Here is a 12768-nt window from a genome sequence, read left to right as displayed (position 1 = left end):
CCCCCCTAATTTATAGATATTCATTTGAGATTAACTTTTTGTTTCATCGTCTTTCAGCCTAGGCAGTATGACTTTGAATGGCAGTTGAGCGAAATACAAGTTCTGTTGTGCGCAGGTCCTCCTTTTGACTTTGTCATAGGTGTCTGGTTGGCCACTGCGAGAACAGGATGTTGGACTAGGAAGCGGTGAACTTATGTCCCTCCACATGTTGTTAGATTCCTTCTTCCATCATTCATGACCTTTTGCTATGATGGCTGGTGCAGATGGGAGTTGGAGTCTAGCAACTGCTCGAGGACCATAGGTTCCCCATCTATAGACTAGATTGCTGTCCCTGGCATGCGGGCATAGGCTGCTGATAGCAAGAGCAACTTGCACTCCATGCCGCTGCCACTGTTATGTAAAAATATGGCCAGGAATTCCTCTTTTCTCTGTCAGGCTTCAGGGAAACCGATCCCCCTGCCTCACGGCTGGCAGCCAGAAATGGGAAAACAAGAAGTTCTTACCATGGTATCTTATTCAATATTCAGTTGCTCCGAGTAAAGTCCCACCCCCTTCATCTCTCCCGTCAGCGCTGGCTGATCTGTGCTTTCTGCCTCTGAGCTTTCTGTTCTCCTACTCCCAATGCATGCCTGGTTATAGGTGAGGTGGGGGGTTAGGAATGCTTTCCAAAGACACTGGGTCTGTCAGCTGTCTCTCTCCTGGTGGTGCTTCTTTTTCCTACTGCTCTCCCAGTATCTCACAGCTTCTCCCCTCTGCAGCCTCTGAACTATGACCTTCTGCAAACCACTCTTCTGAATCTATACTGTCCTCAGTGGCATCGCAACGGGGGGCAGGGTGGCAGTGCACCCCGGTTGTCATGTCTGCAGGGGTGACAAGAAGGCACCCATGGAGGATCGCGGCAGCGTAGCCACATGTGGCCTCCGCAGCCACATGTAGAGGATCCTCCATTCTCAGTTGCAGCCGCAAGCAGAGGATCCTGGCACCAGCAGCAAACCGCTATGTACAGCACATGTGTGTCATCGCATGCATGCGCTGCACATAGAAACGCCGCGCATGCGCTGTACGTAGTGGTTTGCCACCAGCACCGCTCGAGCGCCATACAGATGGTGGTGGGAGCCCTCCATCACCGCTACAGACACATGTAGAGGATCCTCCATTCTCGACTGTAGCAGTGACGGAGGGATCCTGGCACTGTCCATACAGTGCTGGAGTGACAGCGGCAGCAAACCGCTATGTATAGCGCATGTATACTGTGCACATTTACATGCAGCCGCTGGGAGAGATCATCAGGGGGTTTGGGCTGGGTGTTCATCAGTATGCGGATGATACCCAGCTCTACCTCTCTTTCAAATCAGAACCAGTGAAGGCAGTGAAGGTCCTGTGTGAGTGTCTGGAGGCGGTTGGAGGATGGATGGCGGCTAACAGATTGAGATTGAATCCTGACAAGACAGAAGTACTGTTTCTGAGGGACAGGAGGCGGGCAGGTGTGGAGGACTCCCTGGTCCTGAATGGGGTAACTGTGCCCCTGAAGGACCAGGTGCGCAGCCTGGGAGTCATTTTGGACTCACAGCTGTCCATGGAGGCACAGGTTAAATCCGTGTCCAGGGCAGCTGTGTACCAGCTCCATCTGGTACGCAGGCTGAGACCCTATCTGCCTGTGGACTGCCTCGCCAGAGTGGTGCATGCTCTGGTTATCTCCCGCTTGGATTACTGCAATGCACTCTACGTGGGGCTACCTTTGAAGGTGACCCGGAAACTACAACTAATCCAGAACGCAGCAGCCAGACTGGTGACAGGGAGCGGCCACCGAGACCATATAACACCGGTCTTGAAAGACCTACATTGGCTCCCAGTACGTTTCCGAGCACAATTCAAAGTGTTGGTGCTGACCTTTAAAGCCCTAAACGGCCTCGGTCCAGTATACCTGAAGGAGCGTCTCCACCCCCATCGTTCTACCCGGACACTGAGGTCCAGCACCAAGGGCCTTCTGGCGGTTCCCTCACTGCGAGAAGCCAAGTTACAGGGAACCAGGCAGAGGGCCTTTTCGGTAGTGGCGCCCTCCTTGTGGAATGCCCTCCCACCAGATGTCAAAGAGAACAACAACTACCAGACTTTTAGAAGACATCTGAAGGCAGCCCTGTTCAGGGATGCTTTTAATGTTTGATGTATCATAGTATTTTAATATTCTTTTGGAAGCCGCCCAGAGTGGCTGGGGAGGCCCAGCCAGATGGGCGGGGTATAAATAATAAATTATTATTATTATTATTATTATTATTATTATTATTATTATTATTATGATGTACGACATCACTACGTACTGTGCGCATGCACCCTACATAGCGATGCCCCACCTGGGTGTCACAACACCTTCGTTCACCCCTGACTGTCCTCCTCTTCTTGGGAAAGTTCAGGAAGGGGGGCGGTCCCGACCATTCCTTGTCAGTCCAGTCCCTGACATTCCCTCAGTCACCACAGAGGGTTGTCCAGTGGTTTTGCCAAATGAACTGCTTCCCCAGATGCCATTGGGATTCTCATCATGTGGTCACACTTCGGCTCCAAGTCGTTTGACTTACTACTGGGTATATTGACCCCATTTGGTGGGAAGAATTGGGTTTCAGGTGAGGTGAGGTGATGCTGAAGTTATGTCCACAGTGGCTGCTGCCCTGGGATACTAGTTCATCCGCAATCTCAAGTCTCCTCTTGAGGCCACATACTTTGAAATAAGGATGCAAGTACGCAGGACCAACTTCCAGAGGATATTCACCATAAACACAGCACACAAATAACACTCACACTATCAGAAATAATTTGCCGCAATCCAGCAAGAGAGATTGGAGGAGGGAAACGGCTTTGCACGTGTGTAGCCAATGAGAATACATATGGTAATGAAGAATCTCTAGAGGCCTGCGTGGACTGGCTTTCTTTGAAGGTGAAGAGAGTCGTGAAAGCTTGTGGCCTGTGTTTGTAACTATACTAGACAAGGCCCTGTAATAAGAGGTTACTGGAAACATTGTTCAGACTTCCAGATTCCAGAGCGGTTTACAACAATTTAAAAGTGGAAAGCGCACAATATAAATCTCAGTGAAAATGGCAGAAGGAGCAACAAAGAAGTATTTTCTAAGAACTGCTTTAGGGGAATAAATAAATAAATAAAAGTGCTCTGTGTTGTTTTTTGTTTTGCCTGGTGCCTAGGGTTTGTAATGCTGGGGCCAAGTGAGCCTTGCTGGGGTGGGAATTCCATAACTCTCTCACCTCATCTCCAACCACCAAGGCGCTGAGAGAAGGGCACTGGGGGGTGAGCTGATATCTGAAGTGCAAATGCACTTGATGTAGGAGTATCAAGGACACAAGGGCGGAGGAAAGGGGTGCCACCCAACCGCGACTCCCAAGCCTACTGTGAGCCGTCGGGGGGAGGGGCGGAGCTGCACCGCCTTGCCGGTAGCCTTCCACCCTCCTCCCTTCATTTTGACAGCTCGAGGGAGGCTTGGAAGTCATGGGCGGGTGGCACACAATTGCTCCCCATTCCTGGGCTGCTTCCTGGGGAGGGAGCCTCCCCTGAGCTGTCAAAAGGAAGGAGGAAGGAGGGAGGCTGCTGGCAAAGCGGCGCGGCTCCCTTCCCCCCGCCCAGGAAGCTATGGGCGGCTCACTCTACCCCCCTGGGATGCTCACCCCACCCCCATGGCCTCCCCCCCGGGTGCACAGCATGTGTGCCCCTCCGGGTGCTGGAGCAACTAGCTCCACCTTTGCAAGGACACAGAAATAACAAAGGAATGTGGAAGGAGCTGAATTCTATCCAGTATGACAAGAGAACGCAATGGGGACCAACATAATATTTTATACTAGGAAATCTGCAAATGACCTTTGACCCCTCTGGTTGAACAAGAAAGAAGGATGTGTGCCTGACAAACAGTTTTGGTGATCGCTCAATTAACAGGATTTCTGAATTATGCCAAAATAGATGGTTCTCTCTCTCTCTCTCTCTCTGGTATGCTATTTTAAGTTTCTGTCCTCTTCTTGCATTTCTGCTCTTCTTCATTCCGTAGGCTGCTTTCCTTGTAATTTCTGATGTCTGTTTGCCGGTGTGCCAGGGAATCAGGAAACAAAACACATGAGCCCTCCTTTAAAAAAAAAAAGCACTCTTGGGCTATTAAACATTGCCAACCTTGTATCCCTACTTGGTTCATTAACTATGCATGCACTTTGGTAATCTGAGTGCTAATATATATATTACCTATATTGTGCACTACCAGCAGTTATATGCACTCTTAATGGGTTTTTTGAAATAGTAGTGCCCTTGTGCTGCAGAATCTTGAATGGTTAAAAATATCTGATTCACGTAAGCGATAGCCCAATAATGGAAACGTGGGGGAGCGAAGCATTTGAAATATAATATTAGCCTGTGGAAGGAAGTGAAAATTTCAAATTAATCTTTATTCTAAGCTGACACAGTGAAGAGAAGCATCACAAGTGGTGCCAAGTATAAGCTTAACTGGAGTGTCACCAGGATGACTGTGGTGCCTGAAACTCAGCTTATTTTGCTGGAGCAATTCCTTCCCGAATTCAGGCAGTTTTGAAGAACAATTATACAGTCAAGCAGGGCCAGAACATATTTGCTAGAGATCTCAAACACAGATGCTCTGCACACTGCAAATAAACATCCCCGCGGACAGTTACTGAAAGTATTTGCATCACAGGGAACGAAATCTTAATTGCGCCCAATCTATTTGTTTGATGTGTGATGAATTTCAAGTGATAAGGGTAATAGTCTGATGCATGTTGTAGCTGAAACCAATCATGACTGAATGTTGTTTACACTTTGCGATAGGCCTTTGTACTTGAAGCAGGGGATTTTCATCGAAAGCTATGAGCTGTCAGCGGGCGACATGACGCAGATCAGGACTGATGCTGATGCCGTGTCTGGCTCATCACAGGCAACAGGATAGGTAGTAAGTCATTACATAAGAAGGGTCCATCGTGTGGCAATTTACACAATCGCAAAATAATGTATACAGTACATTAAGAGTACAAGCTCATATATTGTGGCCGCCGTGGAGGTGCTGCCGAAGCTGTCCTCTTCGTGATTAGTGATACCCTTTTTGGCATTGTCGTCTCTAGCAAAATGGGCATCACTCTGCCTCGCAGCCACTGAAAATATGGAGTGAGGCAGTGGAGAATGACAGTGTAAATCCACAGGAACTGGTGGGTGTCTACAAGTATCTGCTGCAGTTTTGGGTTTATGTAAGTGACTGTACTTAGAGAACTGAACTGGAATTAGAATATACAGTTGTGAGGATTTTCCTACTCTACTTGTGGTCCTTAGTATCCTCAGAGACCTAGGGTGTTTCTTACCTTCAGAAATTGCCTAGTGGACGCCTTACTTTAGAAGCTTTGACAGCCAGGTCATCACCAGATCGCGTACCCTGAAATACTCTTTCTGTAGTGTAGTGACCCTGGCAAATCTCTCCTCTCTCTTGGCTCAGGAATGAGCAAAGTATCCCTTGCTTCTATCTTCTCCTCCACTAAGGTAAAGCTCTCCTTATTTCCTTCTTGTCATCTTCCTTTAAGCGTTCTTGTGCTCCTGGTCTCTTTCCCCTTTGCTCCATCTGCTGTTTCCTTCTTTCTCAGCCCTTCTTCCACTTTCTCCCGATTTACACAAACAAAACTTCTTTTATATATAATAGTAGCCATGAAAGGGTGTAGGGGGAATCAAGGGATTCAGGAAATCCTAAATGATGATGTTGATGTTTAATGTTTGAATTTAAATTTTCAATGTAAAACTCATATATATATATATATGCGGCGCTGTGAGTTAAACCACAGAGCCTAGGACTTGCTGATCAGAAGGTTGGTGGTTTGAATCCGCGCAACGGGGTGAGCTCCTGTTGCTCGGTCCCTGCTCCTGCCAACCTAGCAGTTCGAAAGCATGTCAAAGTGCAAGTAGATAAATACCTTCCAGCGGGAAGGTAAACGGCATTTCCATGTGCTGCTCTGGTTCGCCAGAAGCAGCTTATTCATGCTGGCCACATGACCTGGAAGCTGTCTGTGGACAAACACCAGCTCCCTCGGCCTATAGAGCGAGATGAGAGCCGCAACACCAGAGTTGGTCACGACTGGACCTAATGGTCAGGGGTCCCTTTACCTTTATATATATATGAATGAGACCTACAACCTTCACTTCATCCTCCAGTTGGGTGCATCTCAAGGCTTCATCAGCCCCATCAGCCCACTTCTCTATTTTTGGCCCATCCTGCTCAACTTTTGCTCAGGTCAATGAAAAGCTGAGAGGAGGCTAGTATGCCACACGGCCACTTTCCAGCAACTATGATGTTGGCAAGTGTGCTGTAGCCACCGACCTGCCCCCTTCTTCCCAAAGTAACGATACAGAAGCCCTGTCTTCTCTCAAAACTTGATCGCCCAAATGCACATGCAAATTTTCTGTCCCAAATTAAGCAGGGCTTCAATGAAGTTGAGGGAAGCTGGCAGTCCAAAAATCTGAACATAATTTGGAAGTTTCAGAGGGCTTCAGCTGCACATCATGGTGTTTTTGGAGGACCCAGTGGAAATAGAAAGAATTCAGCCGAAGTGTCTATTCCAAGAGTCTATTACTTATAAATATAAATGTAAGCTATATGAAGATGAGTATAAATTAACGGTTGCTCCTAAACTGCTCTTGCAGAAATGAAAGACTCATTTGCAGGGTCAGAGCCAGTAAGACTTTTAGATCTGTAGCATATGTGAGTCCATAATTGCTGCAAAAAACATTTTGAGTATGCCTATTTCTATGCAAATACTACTGTTTATATGCTAATGAAAAACTTAGGTGAATCTCTTTTTAAAGTACCTTCTAAAATGCAATGTGATGGCTGCTGTCTTGTATCTTTTATAGGAATCCTTTGTTAATTTTTGTTTGGAACATGGTATGATTCTGATGACAGACTTGGTTAAAGAGGAGCTAATCCCTACAATACACAACTGTGGATTTAGAAGACAAATCTTTTCCTTTGATTAACATTATAGTTAACAATTCTTTAAAAGTCAGAAAATTTGTGCGGAAGGCTTACGTCTGCAAAAAACAAACCTCAACCATATGCAAAAGTTAACAATTTATTTTTAAGCAGCGGATGTTTGAGCTTCTTTGCAGGTTAGGCATATGGACACCCTAATTGATCAGCTACTCCAAACAGCCCCAAATCAACCCCCTACCAAGCAGGCAAGTGGTACCCTCACCAGTTATCTACCAGTGCTAATTGTGTGCAGCCCTGGCAGCTGGACTGGGTAAGAAGTCACAGGTGCAACACCTGTATGTGTGTCTCATCCAGCAAAGCATACATGCACTTAGCCTAGCTTCTGTGCAGGTTTGCTCACTACCTGGATCAGCGTGCAAAAGTGCACTTCAGAAAACACTGCTGTTGACAGGAACAGCCACACAGCTCTGTTAATCTCAGTGCATTAGACCTAAATGGGAATCAATCACATATCAGCCAGAGATTCAGCATGCTTCTAACCGTGCTGTAGCCAAGTGATGATTTTGTCAATTAACTGTTTAAATTTGAGATGGCTGAGCTGTCCTCTGCTTGATTTGAAATAAGGTCAAGATATGGTTGGGTTTTTTCCTGGTTGTTTTCCTGGGGGGCGGGGAGTTCATCTCTTTTCCGAGAGACTTCTCAAAGCTTATAAATGTTGTCCCATGCATCTAACTGATTGGTTTAGATCTGGATGGAGGTCAGCAACCACATATAATGTTTGAAAGTGGTCATCAAGAAACAAAGGAAATGATTAACCCAAAGATCCCTGTTGCCAAGCAAAAGGGGAAGCCTGATTATTTGTTGTATTTATCTAACATAATTTGTACACTGCTTAATTGTAGAAGGGATGCAGATGGCGCTGTGGTCTAAACTACAGAGCCTAGGGCTTGCTGATGGGAAGGCTGGCGGTTCGAATACCTGTGGCGGAGCGAGCTCCCATTGTTTGGTCCCTGCTCCTGCTCACCTAGCAGTTTGAAAGCACGCCAAAGTGCAAGTAGATAAATAGGTACCACTCAGGCGGGAAGGTAAACGGCGTTTCCGTGTGCTGCTCTGGTTCGCCAGAAGCGGCTTAGTCATGCTGGCCACATGACCCGGAAAAATTGCCTGTGGACAAACATTTGCTCCCTCGGCCTATAGAGTGAGATGAGCGCACAACCTCAGAGTCGTCCGTGACTGGACCTAACGTTCAGGGGTAACTTTACCTTTACCTTTTAATTGTAGAAACCTCTGAGCAATTTACATAAAATATAGCATGCACACTAAAATTACCAGTGCAAGTTGGAAACGAATTGGAAAAAAATGTGGTTCCCTGCATTCTGCAAGATTCGTTTTAGGTAGAGTAACCTTCTGACAATTGAGGATGCCTCCAGCTTTTTCCATAAAGTGGGTTGGGATATGGAGTCAAAGACTGCTCTAAAGTCTATGAAGGTGGCACATAAATGAGGTTGTATTATGAGAAGAATATTTCCCAATCAAATTGCCCTGCACCATACAAATCAGTCTCTGCCTATATGGTATTAAAGGTAAAGGTAAAGGTACCCCTGCCCGTACGGGCCAGTCTTGGCAGACTCTGGGGTTGTGCGCCCATCTCACTTAAGAGGCCAGGGGCCAGCGCTGTCCGGAGACACTTCCGGGTCACGTGGCCAGCGTGACATCGCTGCTCTGGCGAGCCAGAGCCGCACACGGAAACGCCGTTTACCTTCCCGCTGGTAAGCGGTCCCTATTTATCTACTTGCACCTGGAGGTGCTTTCGAACTGCTAGGTTGGCAGGCGCTGGGACCGAGCAGCGGGAGCGCACCCCGCCGCAGGGATTCGAACCGCCGACCTTTCGATCGGCAAGTCCTAGGCGCTGAGGCTTTAACCCACAGCGCCACCTGCGTCCCTTTTAATGGTATTACATACTTGGTAATGCACACCGGAGTAACTGTCGTCTCTGACTTCAACGTTGGCAGCATACTGCTGACATGGGTATGGTTCTATGCCTGTTCATAAATTCTGGACTGAGTTATACCGCAAGCTTACTAAGATTATTATGAGCACTATTCAAAGGACACCACAGTTATCCCTGTTGAACATGTTGGATAATCAGATAACAGATATTCATTCAGAGGAGCTATTAATGTGGCTCTTGGCAGCTACTTGCATGTCCATTCCTCCAAAGTAGAAGACATTATACGATTTAAAATTGTCTTTGTGGTATAATAACATCTGGAATCTGGCAGTATCTGAGAAAATAACACACAATTTAGAAGTCTCAAAAGGAGCTGAAGACCCTGAACATTTCGAGGCCATTTGGGGAGAATTTTTCACTCAGGTTACTGCAAGTGATCTGAAAAGTTCATTGCCTGGACCAAGGCACGAAATTTTTAGCTTCATAATTGTGATTGATAAAAAAAAAAAATTATCCTATGTGGTTTGTGTGTGTGATAAAATAATAATAATAATAATTTATTATTTATACCCCACCCACTGGCTGAGTTTCCCCAACCACTCTGGGCGGCTCCCAATCAAGTGTTAAAAACAATACAGCATTAAAAGAGTTGATCTAAAATATAAATAAAATCAGCAGTTTAAAAATGCATTATAAAATAAATGAGTTATTAATATACTTATCAACTTTTTAGATAGCAGCTTAACTGTGCAAAAATGTTTTTAGTAGGCACTGAAAACAGTACAGTGAAGACACTTGCCCAATATCAATAGGCAGAGAGTTCCAAAGTGTAGACACCACCACGCCCCCCCCCCAAATCAAACCCAAACAATTCCTTACCATTTATGTCATTTATAACAATCAATAAGAATTTCATTATCAATACTAGGGCTGCAGTCCTCATCTTATTTACCTGGGATTAAGCCCCATTGAGGTAATTGTGAATTACTCCTGAGTAGACATGATTATGATTGCAGATTTTTTGTGCGCCTACAAAGTACCTCCATGGTGCATCTGGTCTGTTCAGCATTGAGCATGTATGCTCTTACTCTCCATCCCAAATTAACGGACAGAGAATAATTTCTGGGAGAAATGATGGTCAATTCATCATACAGTCAAGGATTACGATCTGGGCAAATTCATATACCGAACATGTGGTTACAAACTTGGGTGTCATCACTAATTTAAAAGCACATGCAGTCCAATCTTATTCATATTTATGCAGAAGTAGTACATAAACATGCAGCGGGGTTTACTTATATGTAAGTCTGCCTAAGATTTATGCATTTTTATTACCATAACACAGATTGAATGAATCACAGACACCACCTCTCTTTCCCACTATTCTATTAATGTCTTAGCTCTGTGATATTGCGATGTTGGAGATAGTATCTCTGGAAACCTTCGTTTGTATCAGTTTGGAAAGCTGTTGGCTTCAGCCGCAGCACATTAATGCAAATCTAATGTACCTGCTGGTATGATTAGCTGAATCAAATGATGGCATTTAACTAACACCTAAATAATCTTAATTAGGATCCTCGGCTCATCTTAGCACTTGGAACTCTACAGATGGGTAGTCTTAATTATCAGCCTTTTGATTAGGATAACAGCTCTAATCAAGATGATGTATGCCTGATAGACAGCGTATCAGTAAATTAATGACAGTTGTTAAGCGGAAACATAAGCAAAAAAACAAGAGCTGTCTTCTGCTTGAGACATGGTGGAATAACAAAGTTTTATCGTACGGGGGCACAACATACACATTCTGTAAGGAGCGCAAAACTTCCCTGGTTTAGCATTGTATTTCTAAATATGACAGCAGGGTCTTTTTCTCCGCCGCGGAGTCTCAAAATGCAAATCGTATGCAGAGCTTTGACGGCACATACACAGAAAGTGGCATTTGTTGACACCGCAGCAAGAGCATCCTGTTCAAGGCAAGTTCATCCGGCTATGTTGCCTGTCAACCACAGCGCCATTATCATCACAAACATGTGCCAATGTGAGTTGTCATGCAAAGGAGGCTATGAAAGTGCACGGGAAACGTGTCAGCCCAGTAATACAATCCACCTTGCTCCCAGCGTGCATTGGACTGTACAGTTTCTTTTCAGGGAAAATATTTACCGCCAACTGCAACTCCATGAAAAGAAGAAGTAAAAATAGTCGTGCTGACTTTCATTCAGGAAAAAAATATGGCCTGAAAACATCTTATTTAGTTAACTCTTATTTGTTACGGATAAGAGCAGGCAAATCTGTCAATTATAGTTTCTTTCAATTTCTCATTTTTCCAATCTTAAATTCAGTTTTTGTGTCACTGTGTTAGTTTGGGATTCCCCATTCCTCATCCCCCCACTCCCCAAAAAAGTTCTCATGAAAATTCATGAGCATCTTAGTGAACATTTTTCCATAGATAGATAGATGATAGATGCTGGTGTGCAATTTTGCCTAATATACACATTGGAAGCATAAGTAACTGCCTGATTCCATGGCAGATCATTGATCTATCTAACTCAGTTTTATGGGTGTTGGCCAGCAGCAGTTTCCCAAGTCTTCTGGAAGTTCTTCCCAGCCTTGTGCAGATGTCGCGGACTGGATGGACACAGAGGAATGGTTGGAGGAACTAGCTGGGGGACCCCCAAGGAAAGAAGGCTCAGAGATCAAGGAATGGTGGTGGGAGGACAATGATCCATCAGAGGGAGAAGACTGGGAGGAGGAGCAGGAGGTGTGGGAAGGTGGAGAGGTAACAGGGCTTCGTGAGTTGGGAGAGTCTATGGCATGAGGGAAGCCAAGAGGCAGAGCTAAGTCAGGGTGGTGCAGAATCATGGGTGTCTCCCAGTGGTGCTGTGACAAGCTCCCCTTTCCCTCTGTCTCCCAGAACCAGAAGAGGGTTGAAATGGGCAGAGCAGGGGCAGACTGCACATAGACACAGTCTCCGATTGCTTGGAAAAGGGCCTAGAGAGGAGGGAACTTACAGCTATGAGGAGACATAGACTTGATTAATTTATTAATTAATTTTGTATGCTGCCTTATACCTGCAGGTCTCAGGGAGGTTCACAGGACTTTCAGTCTCAGCAACTGATCCATGAGGCAAGATCTACCATGGATGAGCTGCTGTGCTCATTAGGCCTAAGAAATTGTAATATGGCGAATAAACTAATATCTTTTGTTAGAAATTCACATGGTTAAATCTGTCGATTTTACCGTATTTTTCGCCTTGTAGGATGCACTTTTCCCCCTCCAAAAATGAAGGGGAAATCTGTGTGCGTCCTATGGGGTGAATGCAGGCTTTCGCTGAAGCTTGGAGAGCGAGAGGGGTTGGTGCGCACCGACCCCTCTTGCTCTCCAGGCTTCAGGAAGCTATCAGCAAGCCTAGGGAGCCCATGGGAGTTCCCGCAGGGCTCCCTAGGCTGCGGATAGCAGCCTGCTTCCCGGCGGCACGGCAGCAGCAGGCGGTCCCATTAGCTAAAGTGGTGCTTCAGATTAAGAACAGTTTCAGGTTAAGAACGGACCTCTGGAATGAATTAAGTACTTAACCCGAGGTACCACTGTACCGAGCTGCATTCAGATATCTTCTAAAAGTAGTATAGTTATTTATCTCCTTTATATCTGACAGGAGGGCATTCCACAAGGCAGGCATTACTGCTGAGAAGGCCCTCTGCCTGGTTCCCTGTAACTTCACTACTCACATGGAGGAACTTCCGTGTGAGTTATTACTATATTATCCCAGTGGTGCTGTGCTGTATCTTTGTCCTTTTGTCCTTCTGGGCTGTGATGCTTTAAAGTTTACATTTGTTGTTGTTGTTGTTGCTGCTGCTT

The sequence above is a fragment of the Podarcis cretensis genome (assembly GCF_951804945.1).
Source record: "Podarcis cretensis genome assembly, chromosome: 4".
Taxonomy (NCBI): domain Eukaryota; kingdom Metazoa; phylum Chordata; class Lepidosauria; order Squamata; family Lacertidae; genus Podarcis; species Podarcis cretensis.
Note: the sequence above shows the minus strand (reverse complement) of the source record.